The sequence below is a fragment of the Bombina bombina genome, chromosome 1 (assembly GCF_027579735.1).
Source record: "Bombina bombina isolate aBomBom1 chromosome 1, aBomBom1.pri, whole genome shotgun sequence".
In the NCBI taxonomy this organism is placed as follows: domain Eukaryota; kingdom Metazoa; phylum Chordata; class Amphibia; order Anura; family Bombinatoridae; genus Bombina; species Bombina bombina.
This window is the reverse complement of record NC_069499.1, coordinates 864,390,610-864,409,581: the sequence shown is the minus strand read 5'-3', so window position 1 is coordinate 864,409,581 and position 18,972 is coordinate 864,390,610.

Genomic DNA, 18,972 nt, shown 5'->3' with positions numbered 1-18,972 from the left:
ACTTCTGCCGGTCTGGATGTCCTCTTCTGCCCCATCGGATGAAGACTTCGGCCTGGCTGGGTGAACACGACTCAAGGTAGGGAGATCTTCAGGGGGGTAGTGTTAGGTTTATTTAAGGGGGGTTTGGGTTAGAGTAGGGGTATGTGGGTGGTGGGTTGTAATGTGGGGGGGGGGGGGATTGTGTTTTTTTTTTTACAGGCAAAAGAGCTGTTTTATTTGGGGCATGCCCCGCAAAGGGCCCTGTTCAGGGCTGGTAAGGTGATTAAGTATAGGTTAGGGCATTTTTTTTATTTTGGGGGGCTTTTTTATTTTATTAGGGGGCTTAGATTAGGTGTAATTAGTTTAAAATTCTTGTAATATTTTTTTATTTTTTGTAATTTAGTGGGGGGGGGGGTTGTACTTTAGTTTAGTTTTTTTAATTGTATTTCATTGTAGGTACTTGTAGTTAATTTATTTAATGATAGTGTAGTGTTAGGTTTAATAGTAACTTAGGTTAGGATTTATTTTACAGGTAATTTTGTAATTATTTTAACTAGGTAGCTATTAAATAGTCAATATCTATTTAATAGCTATTGAACCTAGTTAAAATGAATACAAAGTTGCCTGTACAATAAATATAAATGCTAAAATAGCTACAATGTAACTATTAGTTATATTGCAGCTATATTAGGGTTTATTTTACAGGTAAGTCTTTAGTTTTATATAGGATTCATTTATTTAGTTAATTTAATGATAGTGTAGTGTTAGGTGTAATTGTAACTTAGGTTATGATTTATTTTACAGGTAAATTTGTATTTATTTTAGCTAGGTAGTTATTAAATAGTTATTAACTATTTAATAACTATTGTACCTAGTTAAAATAAATACAAAGTTGCCTGTAAAATAAATATAAATCCTAAAATAGCTACAATGTAACTATTAGTTATATTGAAGCTATATTAATAGCTAGTAGGGGGCTTAGATTAGGTGTAATTAGTTTAAAATTATTGTAATATTTTATTATTTTTGGTAATTTAGTGTTTGTTTGTATTTTGGTACTTGTATGATGGATGGAAGACCTCTTCTTGCCCCGCTTGGATGAAGACTTCTGCCGGTCTGGATGTCCTCTTCTGCCCCATCGGATGAAGACTTCGGCCCGGCTGGGTGAACACGACTCAAGGTAGGGAGATCTTCAGGGGGGTAGTGTTAGGTTTATTTAAGGGGGGTTTGGGTTAGAGTAGGGGTATGTGGGTGGTGGGTTGTAATGTGGGGGGGGGGATTGTGTTTTTTTTTTACAGGCAAAAGAGCTGTTTTCTTTATGGCATGCCCCGCAAAGGGCCCTGTTCAGGGCTGGTAAGGTAATAGAGCTGTTAACTTTTGTAATTTAGTATAGGGTAGGGCATTTTTTTTTATTTTGGGGGGCTTTGTTATTTTATTAGGGGGCTTAGATTAGGTGTAATTAGTTTAAAATTCTTGTAATATTTTTTTATTTTTTGTAATTTAGTGGTTTTTTATTTTTTGTAATTTAGTGGGGGGGTTTTGTACTTTAGTTTATTTAATTGTAGATAATTGTAGGTACTTGTAGTTAATTTATTTAATGATAGTGTAGTGTTAGGTTTTATTGTAACTTAGGTTAGGATTTATTTTACAGGTAATTTTGTAATTATTTTAACTAGGTAGCTATTAATTAGTCAATAACTATTTAATAGCTATTGTACCTAGTTAAAATAAATACAAAGTTGCCTGTAAAATAAATATAAATGCTAAAATAGCTACAATGTAACTATTAGTTATATTGCAGCTATATTAGGGTTTATTTTACAGGTAAGTATTTAGTTTTTAAATATGATTCATTTATTTAGTTAATTTAATGATAGTGTAGTGTTAGGTGTAATTGTAACTTAGGTTAGGATTTATTTTACAGGTAAATTTGTATTTATTTTAGCTAGGTAGTTATTAAATAGTTATTAACTATTTAATAACTATTGTACCTAGTTAAAATAAATACAAAGTTGCCTGTAAAATAAAAATAAATCCTAAAATAGCTACAATGTAACTATTAGTTATATTGCAGCTATCTTAGGGTTTATTTTACAGGTAAGTCTTTAGTTTTAAATAGGATTCATTTATTTAACTATAGTAAATTTATTTCGTTTTATTTAAATTATATTTAAGTTAGGGGGTGTTAGTGTTAGGGTTAGACTTAGGTTTAGGGGTTAATAACCTTATTATAGTAGCGGCGATGTTGGGGGCGGGAGATTAGGGGTTAATAATTGTAGGTAGGTGGCGGCGATGTTAGGGAGGGCAGATTAGGGGTTAATAAAATGTATTATAGTGTTTGCGAGGCGGGAGTGCGGCGGTTTAGGGGTTAATACATTTATTATAGTGGCGGCGATTTGCGGTCGGCAGATTAGGGGTTAATACTTGTAGTTAGATTGTGGCGACGTTGGGGGGGGCAGATTAGGGGTTAATAACTATAATGTAGGGGTCGGCGGTGTTAGGGACAGCAGATTAGGGGTTAATAGCTATAATGTAGGCGGCGGCGATATCGGGTCGGCAGATTAGGGGTTAATACTTGTAGTTAGATTGCGGCGACGTTGGGGGGGGCAGATTAGGGGTTAATAACTATAATGTAGGGGTCGGCGGTGTTAGGGACAGCAGATTAGGGGTTAATAGCTATAATGTAGGCGGCGGCGATATTCGGTCGGCAGATTAGGGGTTAATACTTGTAGTTAGATTGCGGCGACGTTGGGGGAGGCAGATTAGGGGTTAATAACTATAATGTAGGGGTCGGCGGTGTTAGGGACAGCAGATTAGGGGTTAATAGTTATAATGTAGGTGGCGGCGATATCGGGTCGGCAGATTAGGGGTTAATACTTGTAGTTAGATTGGGGCGACGTTGGGGGGGGGAGATTAGGGGTTAATAACTATAATGTAGGGGTCGGCGGTGTTAGGGACAGCAGATTAGGGGTTAATAGTTATAATGTAGGTGGCGGCGATATTCGGTCGGCAGATTAGGGGTTAATAAAATAATGCAGGTGTCAGCGATAGCGGAGGCAGCAGATTAGGGGTTAATAAGTGTCAGATTAGGGGTGTTTAGAGACTCGGGGTACATGTTAGGGTGTTAGGTGCAGACTTAGTGTTTCCCCATAGGAAACAATGGGGCTGCGGTGTTAGTTTTTTTTCAGCCGAAACTCCCATTGTTTCCTATGGGGAAATGCCGAATTTTAACGAGCTAATTCGGATTTATTCGGAGATACGGCAGCTATTTCGGATTCATTCGGTAGATTCGGAAGTATTTTAATTCGGAAATCCGAATCGATCCGAATCTCCGAATTTACCGAATTTCCGAATTAATCCGAAACGAACCGCACATGTCTATAATATAGGGGTGTTTAGACTCGGGGTTCATGTTAGGGTGTAAACATAACTTTTATTTCCCCATAGGAATCAATGGGGCTGCGTTAGTGAGTTTTACGCTGCTTTTTTGCAGGTGTTAGACTTTTCAGCCGGCTCTCCCCGTTGATTCCTATGGGGAAATCGTGCATGAGCACGTTACAACAGCTCACCGCTGACTTAAGCAGCGCTGGTATTGGAGTGAGATTTGGAGCTAAATTTTGCTCAACGCTCACTTTTTGTCTTTTAATGACAGGTTTCTGAAAACTTGTAATACCAGCGCTGTATGTAAGTGAGCGGTGAGAAAAACTGCTCGTTAGCACTGCATAGCCTCTAACGCAAAACTCATAATCTAGGCGTATATAAATCCAGCAACATATATAATACAATATATTGTTTTGCTTCATAAGGTCCAGGGACAGAAATGACAAATTTTCAAGCTCAACAGCCCTTATTCATGATTTAGGGCTGTTGAGCTTCAAACTTTGTTATTTTAGGACTTGTATAAAAAAATATATATATATCTATTTATTGTACTATGTCAGGATGCCAGGAATCAGACTGAGACGAGAAGTGCAAAAATAATCACACCATTATTAATAGCAAAAAATAATAAAAAGTCCATAAGTCAAATAACAAGCCAGGAATCAAAACCAGAGCTGGTAGTCAGACGAGCCGAGTCAGGAGCCAAAGCAAATAGTCAGGCGAGCCGGAATCAGGAACAAGGAGAACAACAGAGTCAGGAACAAGCCAGGGATCAGGAACCAGGAGGGATGTCAGACAGCCAGGTAATACACAGGAGCTCTCACAAACTGGTCTGAGACAACGCAAGGGCAAAGCATACTGTACAGAGGCCCTTTAAATAATAAGTGATGACATCACAATTCTGAGACTGCATCCTATCTCACACGGATAATGTACACCAGTCTGGCCATAAAATTAAGTGCAGGAAATGAGCAGCATCACACAGTATGCACCAGAGTCAGCAAGAGAGGTGAGTAAAATGGCTGCCAGCAGCACATGGCAAACAAAAAAGGGAAAAAACCCTGACAGTACCCTCCCCTTAACGACCCTTCCCCCGTGGGAGGACAAAAGGCTTATTGGGTAAACAGGCATGGAAGGCATGGAGGAGGGCGGGAGCATGAACATCATAAGAGGGAATCCATGAATGCTTCCCTGGACTGTAACCCCTCCAGTGAACCAAATACTGTACGCCGCCCCTGGACATACGAGAGTCAATAGTGCTGCTGACCTCATACTCCTCATGGTTGTCAACAAAGATAGGACGGGGATGAGGCAATACAGTGGTAAACTGATTACAAACCAATGGTTTCAAGAGGGAGACGTGAAAAACTTTGGCGATGCGCATTGCAGGAAGAAGGTCAAGAGCATAGGCCACAGGTTTGACCCGTCAGAGTATTAAAAAAGGACCAACATAACAAGGAGCCAGTTTATTGGAAAGCACACGAAGGTTCAAGTTGTGGGAGGACATCCAAACTCTCTCACCAACCTGGTAGGAAGGTGTGGGCAGACGCCGATGATCAGCCTGGAACTTTTGGAGCTGCATAGAACGATGAAGGCAATCCTGAATCTGCACCCACGTGGAACGGAGTTGCTGGAGATGCTCCTCCAAAGCGGGAATACCCTGAGATATGAATGAATCGGGCAACAAGGATGGTTGAAACCCATAATTCGCCATGAACAGGGATAACTTGGAGGAAGCATTAATAGCACTATTACGAGCAAACTCTGTCCAAGGTAAAAGTTCAGACCAATTATTGTGGTTATCTGAGACATAGCAATGGAGGAACTGTTCCAGAGCTTGATTAGACCGTTCCGTAGCCCCATTGGATTGAGGGTGATATGCCGAGGAGATGGAAAGCTGGATCCCCACTTGAGCAAAAAAGAATGCCAAAATCTGGAGACAAACTGGCTACCCCGGTCCGACACTATCTCCTTGGGTAACCCATGTAAACTGAAGACCTCCCGGGCAAAAATTGAAGCAAGCTCCTGAGCGGTAGGCAACTTCTTCAAGGGAATGCAATGTGACATTTTAGAAAAATGGTCAACCACCATAAGGATAACAGTATTGCCATTGGAAACAAGGAGCTAGACAATTAAGTCCATGGAAAGATGTGTCCAAGGATGCTCACCATTAGCAAAAGGTTGAAGAAGACCCACAGGAAGACATTGAGGAGTCTTATTCTGTGCACAAACTGAGCAGGAGGCAACATACGCAGCAACATCAGAACGAAGACCTGGCCACCAGAATTGTCGAGTGACAGACCAAATAATTTGGTTCTTGCCTGGGTTACCTGCGGCTTTAGTATAGTTGTAAGTGTGCAAAAGTTTAGTTTGAAGATTCTCAGATACAATACACTTACCACTAGGTTTCTCAGGAGGTGCATTAGTTTGTGCAGCCAGGATCTCCTCCACCAAGGGTAGCCAAAATAATGTCAAGAGGTATAACTGGAGTAGGTACAGACTCCTCCTTGGACAGAGGCGAAAATTGTTGAGGGCATCAGCCCTAACATTACTACCAGGCAGGTAGGAGACCACATCATTAAACTGAGACAAAAATAATTCCCATCTGGCCTGTTGGGGTGTCAAACGTTTTGCTTCAGATAGATAAGTTAAATTCTTGTGGTCAGTAAGAATGAGCACTGGCACGCTAGTACCCTCGAGTAGATGCCTACATTCCTTGAGTGCCAAAATTATGGCCAGTAATTCCCTGTCGCCAATTTCATAATTGCACTCCGCTGGAGACAATTTCTTAGAGAAGAAACCACACGGATGCAAGGAACTGTCAGGCGTAGGATGTTGAGACAAGAGGGCACCTACTCCAGTCTCAGATGCATCGACCTCAAGAAACGAAAGGCAGGACAGGGTTAGAATGAGACAGAACTGGAGCGGCAGCAAAGGCAGTCTTAACACTATCAAAGGCCTTAATGGCAGAAGGTGACCAATGGAGTGGATCATTCTCTTTACGTCTCATGTCTGTGATAGGTTTGACCAAATAAGAAAAGTTTTTAATAAACTTTCTATAGTACTTGGCGAACCCCAAAAAACATTGAATAGACTGAAGACCAACTGGGCGAGGCCACTGCAGAACTGCAGATAACTTGTCAGGATTCATGGAGAACCCTGCAACGGAGATAACATAACCTAGGAAGGTTACTTGAGTCTGATGGAACTCACATTTCTTGAGTTTACAAAACAGGCCGTTCTCATGTAGTCTCTGAAGAACCTGTGTGACATCAGAACAATGAGCCTCAAGTGTGGGTGAGAGTATGAGGATGACGTTTAAGTACACCACAACACACTGTTGCAACACATCTCATAGGACATCATTAATAAATTCCTGGAAAACAGCAGGAGCATTACATAGGCCAAAAGGCATTAAAGGATACTCATAATGCTCGCTCCTGGTGTTAAATGCTGTTTTCCATTCGTGGCCCTCCTTGATCCTAACGAGATTGTACGCTCCTCTCAAATCAAGTTTAGTAAAGACTGTAGCTCCCTTGAGGCGGTCAAAGAGTTCTGTAATGAGCAGAATAGGGTAAGCATTCTTAATGGTAAGGCGATTAAGACCCCTATAATCGATGCATGGTCTTAACTCGCCACCCTTTTTCTTCACAAAGAAGAAGCCAGCCCCTGCAGGAGAGCAGGATTTGCGGATGATCCCACGCGACAGAGCATCGGCAACATACTGCTCCATAGCACAATTCTTCGTAACAAAGGGTAAACCCAGCCCCGAGGAGGAATGGATCCGGGTTGCAGGTCTATGGAACAATCATTAGACCGGTGAGGAGGCAACGTACCAGCACACACCTTGTCAAAAACGTCTAGGAACTCTCGGTACTCCTCTGGCAATTGAGATACTGAAGACGTGCACAAGACTTTAACTGGTTTCTGAAGACAAGTGGAAATACATTGCTGAGACCACGACAAAATTTCGGACCTGCGCCAGTCGAGACTGGGATTGTGCTTTTGGAGCCAGGGATAACCTAGAACAACCGGAAAATGCGGAGAGTTTATCACCTGGAACTGGAGGGTTTCAAAATGGAGGGCCCCAACAGCCATGGATAACGGAGCAGTTTCGTGAGTAACGAGTGCGGGCTGAAGGGGCCTACCATTAATGGCCTCACTAGCAAGCGTAACAGACCAAGGGAAAACAGGAATGGAGTGCTTTGATACAAAAGCACTGTCAATGAAATAGCCCGCAGCACCAGAGTCAACAAGAGCCTGGGTGACTATGGAGGAGTCCACCCAGGAAAGGACAACTGTGACCAAAGGATTCTCCTTTAGCGGTTCCGGGGATGAGGATAAACCACCCAAGGTCTGCCCCCAACAGGACCTTAGGTGTGAGCGTTTCCCGGCTGCGTAGGACAAGACTTCAAAAGGTGGCCCTGTAACCAAAAATAGAGGCAGAGCCCCTCCCTCCTCCTAAAGGCCCTTTCCGCCAGGGAGAGATGCGTGAATCCCAACTACATCGGCTCAGCAGTACCTGGTGACTCAGGACCAGGAGGCATGGGTGGAGTGGGAGGCATGGGTGGGAACGAACACGCAGAAGACAACAGAAAAGGAGGCTTCCACAAGCGCTGATGTCAATTAGGATAAAAAAAGACACCAATGCCTTGAGAACCTCTGGTAAATTTCTGGCAGCAACTTCATCTTTAATCGCATCAGAGAGCCCATGAAAGAAGGTGCCAACAAGGGCTTCATTTGTCCAACCTACCTCTGCGGCAAGCGTACGGAACTCAATGGCATACTGAGCAACAGATCTTTTACCTTGCTGAATGGACATGAGTCGTTTAGCAGCAGAGGAGGAGCGAGCTGGAACATCAAATACCCTTCGAATTCAGGGTAATTTGAAATCACAGGTTTATTAGTCTCCCACAAGGGATTAGCCTAGGCAAGAGCTGTGTCAGAGTAACGAGAAGAGAAATCCCACCTTAGCTCTGTCATAGGGAAACGCCTGAGGTAATATCTCAAAGTAAATGCCCACCTGGTTCAAAAACCCTCTGCACTGATTAGGATCACCTCCATATCGCTGAGGTAGAGGTGCAGAACCAGACATGCTCCTGGTAGGACTAGGTGCAGCAGCGGAAACAGGAGCAGCCATAACTTGCGGGACACTTTGGTCCAAATGTGCAGTGCGAGTCAGCAGGGTTTGCAGGGCTAGTGCAAATTGATCCAAGAAGTGATCCTGTTCATCCATCCTGGAAATTATGGCAGGTAAAGGTGGATTATTAGCACCATCAGGATTCATGGCCCTTGCGTAATGTCAGGATGCCAGGAATCAGACTGAGACGAGAAGTGCAAAAATAATCACACCTTTATTAATAGCAAAAAATAATAAAAAGTCCATAAGTCAAATAACAAGCCAGGAATCAAAACCAGAGCTGGTAGTCAGATGAGCTGAGTCAGGAGCCAAAGCGAATAGTCAGGCGAGCCGGAATCAGGAACAAGGAGAACAACAGAGTCAGGAACAAGCCAGGGATCAGGAACCAGGAGGGACGTCAGACAGCCAGGTAATACACAGGAGCTCTCACAAACAGGTCTGAGACAACGCAAGGGCAAAGCATACTGAACAGAGGCTCTTTAAATAATAAGTGATGACTTCACAATTCTGAGACTGCATCCTGTCTCACACGGATGATGTACACCAGTCTGGCCACAAAAGGAAGTGCAGGAAATGAGCAGCATCACACAGTATGCACCAGAGTCAGCAAGAGAGGTGAGTAAAATGGCTGCCAGCAGCACATGACAAACAAAACAGGGAAAAAACCCTGACATATTATTATTAACATACAGGCAAAATAAGTAAATACGGGAAAGACATTATACATATTGCATTATTATAGCATAACACCTATTAAGTTCTAGTACACAGTACAGTATTTTTTTTTTATTATTTTATTTCTTTATTTTACAAAATTATACAAAAGACGAAAAAGAAAAAAAAGAATATAATACAGGTACAGAGAGAAAAAAAAAAATATACAAATAGCTGTAATTATATTCTATTTTTATTCCTTTCCTTACTCTTCCTTTTACTTCAATATTAAAGTTCTTATAGCAATCAAATCTTTTAACTGAGTGTACATAAAACAACTTGTTTTATAATAAACAAACACTCTTGCAGAGTGTGATGTTTAAGTCTCAAATTGTTCCTAGAATAATTTTGAATAAAACTAAAATAGCTATCCTTAGCAACAGACATATTCATAAAGTACAAGGTTAAATAGCCATACAATGTTACTTGCATCCTCCTTTCTTCAGATCAAAAGGGTCTACCAATTTTATCCAGTGGCTCTTTAGTTCTAACATCAGAGTCCCCACGTTCACTGTCGTAAGGATTTTATAGATTGACGAGAGTTACAATTTTCCAGGATTAATAGTTTCCATTAATGGGGAAAATTATTGTCTATCTATGAATATAATTCTTTATTTGAAGAAAATAAAACATATGTTTTCTTTGAACTGTCGGAAACATTTTTTGAAATTCGACGAAAGTATGTAATTTTTTAGATTTTTTATTGTAAAAATCATCAATAATTAAAGGATTGGAAGGTGACCACTTATCAAATATGTCGACCTATCGCCCAAAGGAAAGTGGCCATTGCACTTTACTGGTAGCCATTTAGAGATATTTGATACAGTTCCTGGTAACCTTTAAGATTTTCTCCATACCCACAGAATGTCTCTATATAAGGGATAATTAGAAATAGTTTTCCCTAGATCTTTATTTGACTCATGGACCACAAAATTCAAAGAATATGGGTAGCAGATCTGTTCCTCCCGGTATTTATCTGAATATTTAAAAGATTGTAAAAGCCAATCAATTGGGAAACGCAAAATAGTGGCATAGTTGTACCACTCCAGATTAGGTAAAGCCAACCCCCCCTTACAACACGGTTGGTATAAGTTAATAAGTTTTATTCTTGCCTTCCTCCCCCTACATAAAAAATATCTCAAAGTTTGATTGAACCGCCATAAATCAATTTTCTTAATTAGTATAGGGAACATCTTAAGTGTATAAAGAATTTCAGGAATAATAAACATTTTGAAAAGATTTACTTTGCCTGTCAAAGAGACTGGCAAAGCTGCCCAACTCTTCATCTTTTCTTTACTTTCCCGCAGGATGGTAGAGATATTGTCTCCATACCAGCCTGCAGAATTAGCTGAGATTTTTGGACCTAGATACTCCAATAAATTTGTTTCTATAAATTGATAGGATTTAGAGTCATCTATCTTTTTTTAACCAGAGTATTTTAGATGTTGTCAAGTTGGTTTTATAACCTGATAGTAGGCTGTATTAATCTAAAAGGTTAGAAATACTTTCAATGTAGTTCATCTGGTTAGATACAAATATAAGAAGATCATCCGGTAATAGCAAAGTTTTAAGTACAGTGTTACCTATACTAATTCCTGGTAAAGACTCTCTCAACTTTATAGCCAGTGGCTCCATTATTAAGTCAAATAAGAGAGGAGACAGGGGACATCACTGACGGGTGCCCCTTGACAAGGTGAATGAATCTGAGATGCCATTATTGACCAGTAAACAGGCTCTTATATCGGAATAGATATTTGCAATAAATTCCACAAATCTACCTTCAAAACCAAACTTTTCCAATACTTTAATCATGAATGGCCACTCCACTCTGTCAAAGGACTTCTCTGCATCAAAAGATAGCTGGAAGGCCTAGGGCAAAGCGGACTGGCCTCCGTTATATTGACAAATTGTATGCAGGATTTTCCTTACATTTACTTCTGAAGTTCTTCCAGTAACAAAACCTACCTGGTTCTGGTGAATAATCTTAGGCATTTTGGATTTCATCCTTTCTGCCAGAATCTTCTTCAGAATCTTGTAGTTAAGATTAGGCAAAGAGATAGGTCTATATGAAGTTATTTCTGAGGGATCTTTATTACATTTAGGAATTAGGATAATATTGTCTCTTATAAAACTTTCAGATGTCTTGTGGTTCTGTTCAAAATAGATTTTATAAAGATCGCTTAGGACGAGAACTATCTCTGGTGAGAAAATATGATAGAACTCTAAAGGCAGATTCTCTGGGCCTGGAGTTTTCCCACGAGCCATAGAGGCAATGATTGTTTGGATTTCAAGTTCCTCTATTGGCTTATTTAAAGATTCACAATCTAAATCCGAAACCTTAGGAAAGGCTAGATTTCCCAGAAACAAATTGATATTGGCGATTTCAGGAGATTGAGATGAATATAAATCAGTATAGAAGTTCTGGAATAAAAGAGATATCTGATCTTGTTTTGTATATTCTTTATCTTTACCTTTCAAAGCAGCTATCGGTTTCCTTTTGGTTTGCCACTTAAAAATTGAGGCCATGAATTTACCTGCTTTATTGCCATGCCTTGCGAACCTAGCCGAGCTCTTATACAGAGATTATTGTGCCTCCCCTAAGAGGAATAAATCTCTTTTTTTTTACACGAGAAATAGTTCTCTCTATTAACATTGTTTGGATGTTGTTGATACAGAATATACTCGCCTAGATTACGAGTTCTGCGTTAGCCTTAAAAAGCAGCGTTAAGGGGTCCTAACGCTGCTTTTTACCCAACGCTGGTATTATGAGTCTGACAGGTACAGGCTCACCGCTCACTTTTTTTCCGCGACTCAAGGCTACCGCAAATCTCCTTATGTCAATTGCGTATCCTATCTTTTCTATGGGATTTGCCAAACACTGGTATTACGAGTCTTGGAAGAAGTGAGCGGTAGAGCCTCTACCACCAAGACTCCAACCGCAAAAAAAAGTCAGTAGTAAGAGTTTTATGGGCTAACCCCGGAACATAAAGCTCTTAACTACAGTGCTAAAATTACACTAGCACCCATAAACTACCTATGAACCCCTAAACCAAGGCCACCCCACATTGCAAACCCTATAATACATTTTTTTAACCCCTAATCTTCCGACCGGACATCGCCGCCACCTACATTAAAAAAAAAGCCCTTTTAAGGGCTGGTAAAAGAGCAGATTACTTTGTAATTTAGTATAGGGTAGGGAATTTTATTATTTTTGGGGGCTTTTTATTTTATGAAGGGGCTTAGATTAGGTGTAATTAGATTAATATTCTTGTAATATTTTTTTATTTTTTGTAATTTAGTGGGGTTTTTTGTAATATAGTTTAGTTTATTTAATTGTATTTGAGTTTAGATAATTGTAGGTAATTTATTTAATTAATTTATTGATAATGTAGTATTAGGTGTACAGGGAGTGCAGAATTATTAGGCAAATGAGTATTTTGACCACATCATCCTCTTTATGCATGTTGTCTTACTCCAAGCTGTATAGGCTCGAAAGCCTACTACCAATTAAGCATATTAGGTGATGTGCATCTCTGTAATGAGAAGGGGTGTGGTCTAATGACATCAACACCCTAGATCAGGTGTGCATAATTATTAGGCAACTTCCTTTCCTTTGGCAAAATGGGTCAAAAGAAAGACTTGACAGGCTCAGAAAAGTCAAAAATAGTGAGATATCTTGCAGAGGGATGCAGCACTCTTAAAATTGCTAAGCTTCTGAAGCGTGATCATCGAACAATCAAGAGTTTCATTCAAAATAGTCAACAGGGTCGCAAGAAGCGTGTGGAAAAACCAAGGCGCAAAATAACTGCCCATGAACTGAGAAAAGTCAAGCGTGCAGCTGCCAAGATGCCACTTGCCACCAGTTTGGCCATATTTCAGAGCTGCAACATCACTGGAGTGCCCAAAAGCACAAGGTGTGCAATACTCAGAGACATGGCCAAGGTAAGAAGGGCTGAAAGACGACCACCACTGAACAAGACACACAAGCTGAAACGTCAAGACTGGGCCAAGAAATATCTCAAGACTGATTTTTCTAAGGTTTTATGGACTGATGGAATGAGAGTGAGTCTTGATGGGCCAGATGGATGGGCCCGTGGCTGGATTGGTAAAGGGCAGAGAGCTCCAGTCCGACTCAGACGCCAGCAAGGTGGAGGTGGAGTACTGGTTTGGGCTGGTATCATCAAAGATGAGCTTGTGGGGCCTTTTCGGGTTGAGGATGGAGTCAAGCTCAACTCCCAGTCCTACTGCCAGTTTCTGGAAGACACCTTCTTCAAGCAGTGGTACAGGAAGAAGTCTGCATCCTTCAAGAAAAACATGATTTTCATGCAGGACAATGCTCCATCACACGCGTCCAAGTACTCCACAGCGTGGCTGACAAGAAAGGGTATAAAAGAAGAAAATCTAATGACATGGCCTCCTTGTTCACCTGATCTGAACCCCATTGAGAACCTGTGGTCCATCATCAAATGTGAGATTTACAAGGAGGGAAAACAGTACACCTCTCTGAACAGTGTCTGGGAGGCTGTGGTTGCTGCTGCACGCAATGTTGATGGTGAACAGATCAAAACACTGACAGAATCCATGGATGGCAGGCTTTTGAGTGTCCTTGCAAAGAAAGGTGGCTATATTGGTCACTGATTTGTTTTTGTTTTGTTTTTGAATGTCAGAAATGTATATTTGTGAATGTTGAGATGTTATATTGGTTTCACTGGTAAAAATAAATAATTGAAATGGGTATATATTTGTTTTTTGTTAAGTTGCCTAATAATTATGCACAGTAATAGTCACCTGCACACACAGATATCCCCCTAAAATAGCTAAAACTAAAAACAAACTAAAAACTACTTCCAAAAATATTCAGCTTTGATATTAATGAGTTTTTTGGGTTCATTGAGAACATGGTTGTTGTTCAATAATAAAATTAATCCTCAAAAATACAACTTGCCTAATAATTCTGCACTCCCTGTATTTGTAACTTTAGGTTAGGAATTATTTTACAGGTAATATTGTAATTATTTTAAATAGGTAGCTATTAATTAGTCAATAACTATTTAATAGCTATTGTACCTAGTTAAAATAAATACAAAGTTGCCTGTAAAATAAATATAAACCCTAAAATAGCTACAATGTAATTATTAGTTATATTGTAGCTATATTAGGGTTTATTTTATAGGTAAGTATTTAGTTGCAAATAGGAATAATTTATTTAATTATAGTAAATGTATTTTGTTTTATTTAAATTATATTTAACTTAGGGGGGTGTTAGGGTTAGACTTAGGTTTAGGGGTTAATAACTTTATTATAGTAGCGACAACGTTGGGGGCGGCAGATTAGGGGTTAATAATTGTAGGTAGGTGGCAGCGATGTTAGGGAGGGCAGATTAGGGGTTAATAAGACTTATTATAGTGTTTGCGAGGCGGGAGTGCAGCGGTTTAGGGGTTAATACATTTATTATAGTGGCGGCGATGTCCGGTCGGCAGATTAGGGGTTAATAAGTGTTGGTAGGTGGCGGCGACTTTGGGGGGGGGGACAGATTAGGGGTTAATACATATAATGTAGGTGTCGACGATGTTAGAGACAGCAGATTAGGGGTTCATAGCTATAATGTAGGTTGCGGCGGTGTCCGGAGCAGCATATTAGGGGTTAATAGTATAATGCAGGTGTCAGCGATAGCGGGGGCGGCAGATTAGGGGTTAAAAAGTGTAAGGTTAGGCGTGTTTAGACTCAGGGTCCATGTTAGGGTGTTAGGTGTAGACTTAGAAAGTGTTTCCCCATAGGAAACAATGGGGCTGCGTTAGGAGCTGAACGCTGTTTTTTTGCAGGTGTTAGGTTTTTTTTCAGCCAGCTCAGACCCATTGTTTCCTATGGGGAAATCGTGCACGAGCACGTTTTTCCAGCTTACCGCTACCGTAGGCAACGCTGGTATTGAGAGTTGAAGGGAAGCTAAATTTGGCTCCACGCTACCTTTTCTGAGGCTAACGCCTCAACTCTTAATACCAGCATTGGGTTAAGGGTGCGCTGGAAAAAAAAGGCTCGTTAGCATCACGGGTCTTTACCGACAAAACTCGTAATCTAGGCGACTGTATGTATCTCTTAATTTACCTGATAGTTCTTTATCTTTTATATTATATTCCCTTTTAAATCTAGCCATATACATTCTAATCTCTCCTCTATAGCTTGGCTGTTTCCCAAAACATTGGGACATGTTCTCTACAGTGGTTATTAAACAGAAAGAATTTTTCCAAAGCTTTAACTAAAAATGTTCTAAACTTAGCCGATTTTTGTAAGTATGTTGGAAAGAAGAAAGAATTGAATGTAAATTCTCTCTTAGTTTCAAATACTAAGACCACAGGTGCATGGTCAGATAGAGTATGGTCAAATATATTGCACTTCAGGACTTTAGAAACCAGGGACTCTGAAATGAGAAAAGGGTATTATGAGATTTGTGAGCACTATGTATATTCAAGATTGTTAGGATTTAACATTCTCCATATGTCAACTAGGCTCATTGAGTTGGAAAAGTAATTTGAAAATCCTCTTTTGAAAATGTAATTTAAAAGCTGTAAATTTGGGTTTAGATTTATCAACCCCCAGTTTCTGTCTATCCAAATATGAATTGGGAGTGACATTATAGTCACCTGTTAATATGATTTTAGCCTTAGAAAATGTAAGCATGTTTCTCACCAAACAGTTCCAAAATATTTAATTAGGATTGCTTAGTCCATAAATATTAACTAACAGATATTCTTCATTTCGGATAAGAAGCCTTACAATTAAGTATCTACCCTCTTTATCCTTCATGACTCTGAGAATCTTATAACAGAGTTTTGAATGAAATAAAATCATTACCCCTCTTGCAGATTTTTTATATGAAGAGAAGAGTGACTCCCCAAGCCACCTGGCTTTGATCTTGCTATAAACAAGGTCTGATAGGTGCGTTTCCTGTAGACATGCTATATTAAAATCCTTCTTGCTTAAAGGGACAGTTTACTCAAAAATTTTCTCCCCTTTAATTTGTTTAATACCTGCTGGAGTGTATTAAATTGTTTACAAGTATTTCCATTGCATTTGAAATAGTTGATTTAGCTTGTGGTATCCCCACTCATCCTGAAAGTGTTTGGCCTCAAGGCCAAGTTGTGTAAACACAGCCAGTAGAAGAAATTACACTCCCAAGTACTGGTGATTGGTTTATGGACAGATATAAGATAAAGAAGCAGGTATATATACAAAATGTGATAAAGTATTGAGATCTGATTATACCTACAAGCTCAACCCATTTTATTAGGTTGTGACTTCAAAACACAAATGGCTAGATTTAGAGTTTTGTGGCCAAAGGGGTGCGTTAGCTACGCATGTTTTTTTCCCCCCGCACCTTTTAAATAACGCTGGTATTGAGAGTTCTCTGAAGGGCTGCGTTAGGCTCCAAAAAGGGAGCGTACAGGCATATTTTCCCGCACTTCAATTCTCAATGCCAGCGTTGCTTATGGTAGCGGCTAGCTGGAAAAACGTGCTCGTGCACAATATCCCCATAGGAAACAATGGGGCAGTTTGGGCTGAAAAAAAAACCTAACACCTGCAAAAAAGCAGCGTTCAGCTCCTAACGCAGCCCAATTGTTTCCTATGGGGAAACAGTTTCTAAGTCTGCACCTAACACCCTAACATGTACCCCGAGTCTAAACACCCCTAACCTTACACTTATTAACCCCTAATCTGCCGCCCCCGCTATTGCTGACTCTGCATTTTATTATTAACCCCTAATCTGCCGCTCCGGACACCGCCGCCACCTAAATTATACCTATGTACCCCTAATCTGCTGCCCTTAACATCACCGACCCCTATATTATATTTATTAACCCCTAATCTGCCCCCCCAATGTCGCCGCTACTTTACCTACACTTATTAACTCCAAATCTTCCGTTCGGACCTAGCCGCCACTATAATAAATGTATTAACCCCTAAAACACCGCACTCCAGCCTCGCAAACCCTATAATAAATAGTATTAACCCCTAATCTGCCCTCCCTAACATCGGCGACCCCTAACTTCAAGTATTAAAGGGACAGTCAACCGTAGAATTGTTATTGTTTTAAAAGATAGATAATCCCTTTATTACTCATTCCCCAGTTTTGCATAACCAACAGTTATATTAATGTACTTTTTACCTTTGTGATTACCTTGTATCTAGGAACCTTCTTCCAGCCCCCTGATCACATGACTGTGACAGTTTATTATCTATTGTCTTAAATTTAGCATTGTATTGTGCTAGATCTTAAATAACTGTCTGTGCCTGAACACAGTGTTATCTATATAGCCCACGTGTACTTTCTGTCTCTTTGTGTTGAAAAGAGATTTAAAAAGCATGTGATAAGAGGCAGCCCTCAAAGGCTTAGAAATTAGCATATGAGCCTACCTATCTTTAGTTTAAACTAAGAATACCAAGAGAAAAAAGCTAATTTGATGATAAAAGTAAATTGGAAAGTCAATTAAAATTAAAAGTCCTATCTGAATAATGAAAGTTTAATTTATACTTGACTGTCCCTTTAACCCCTAATCTGCTGACTGGACCTCGCCGCTACTCTAATAAATGTATTAACCCCTAAAGCTAAATCTAACCCTAACAACCCCCTAAGTTAAATATAATTTTTATCTAACGAAATGAATTAAATATTATTATATAAAGTCTCCCTATTTAAAACTAAAAACTTACCTGTAAAATAAACCCTAATATAGCTACAATATAGCGAATAATTATATTGTAGCTATTTTAGGATTTATATTTATTTTACAGGCAACTTTGTATTTATTTTAACTAGGTACAATAGCTATTAAATAGTTATTTACTATTTAATAGCTACCTAGTTAAAATAATTACAAAATTACCTGTAAAATGAATCCTAACCTAAGTTACAATTAAACTTAACACTACACTATCAATAAATAAATTAAATCAATTAACTACAAGTACCTACAATTAAAAAAACTAAACTAAATTACAAAAAACAAAAAAAGATTACAAGAATTTTAAGATAATTACACCTACTCTAAGCCCAGTAATAAAATAACAAAGCCCCCCAAAATAAAAAAATTCCCTAATCTAAATTAAAATAGTTAACAGCTCTATTACCTTACCAGCCCTTAAAAGGGCTTTTTGCCTGTAAAAAAAACCACAATACCACCCCCCAACATTACAACCCACCACCCACATACCCCTACTCTAACCCAAACCCACCTTAAATAAACCTAACACTACCCCACGGAAGATCTCACTACCTTGAGTCGTCTTCACTCAGCCAAGCAGCGATGGACCAAAAGAAGACATCCGGAGCGGCAGAAGTCTTCATCCTATCCGGGCAGAAGAGGACATCCGGACCGGCAAACATCTTCATCCAAGCGGCATCTTCTAACTTCATCCATCCGAAGAGGAGTGGCTCCATCTTCAAGACCTCCGGCGCGGAACATCCTCTTCTCCCGACGACTAGACGACAAATGAAGGTTCCTTTAAGTGACGTCATCCAAGATGGCGTCCCTCGAATTCCGATTGGCTGATAGGATTCTATCAGCCAATCGGAATTAAGGTAGGAAAAATCTGATTTGCCGATTGAATCAGCCAATCAGATTCAAGTTCAATCCGATTGGCTGATCCAATCAGCCAATCAGATTGAGCTTGCATTCTATTGGCTGATCGGAACAGCCAATAGAATGCGAGCTCAATATGATTGGCTGATTGGATCAGCCAATCGGATTGAACTTGAATCTGAT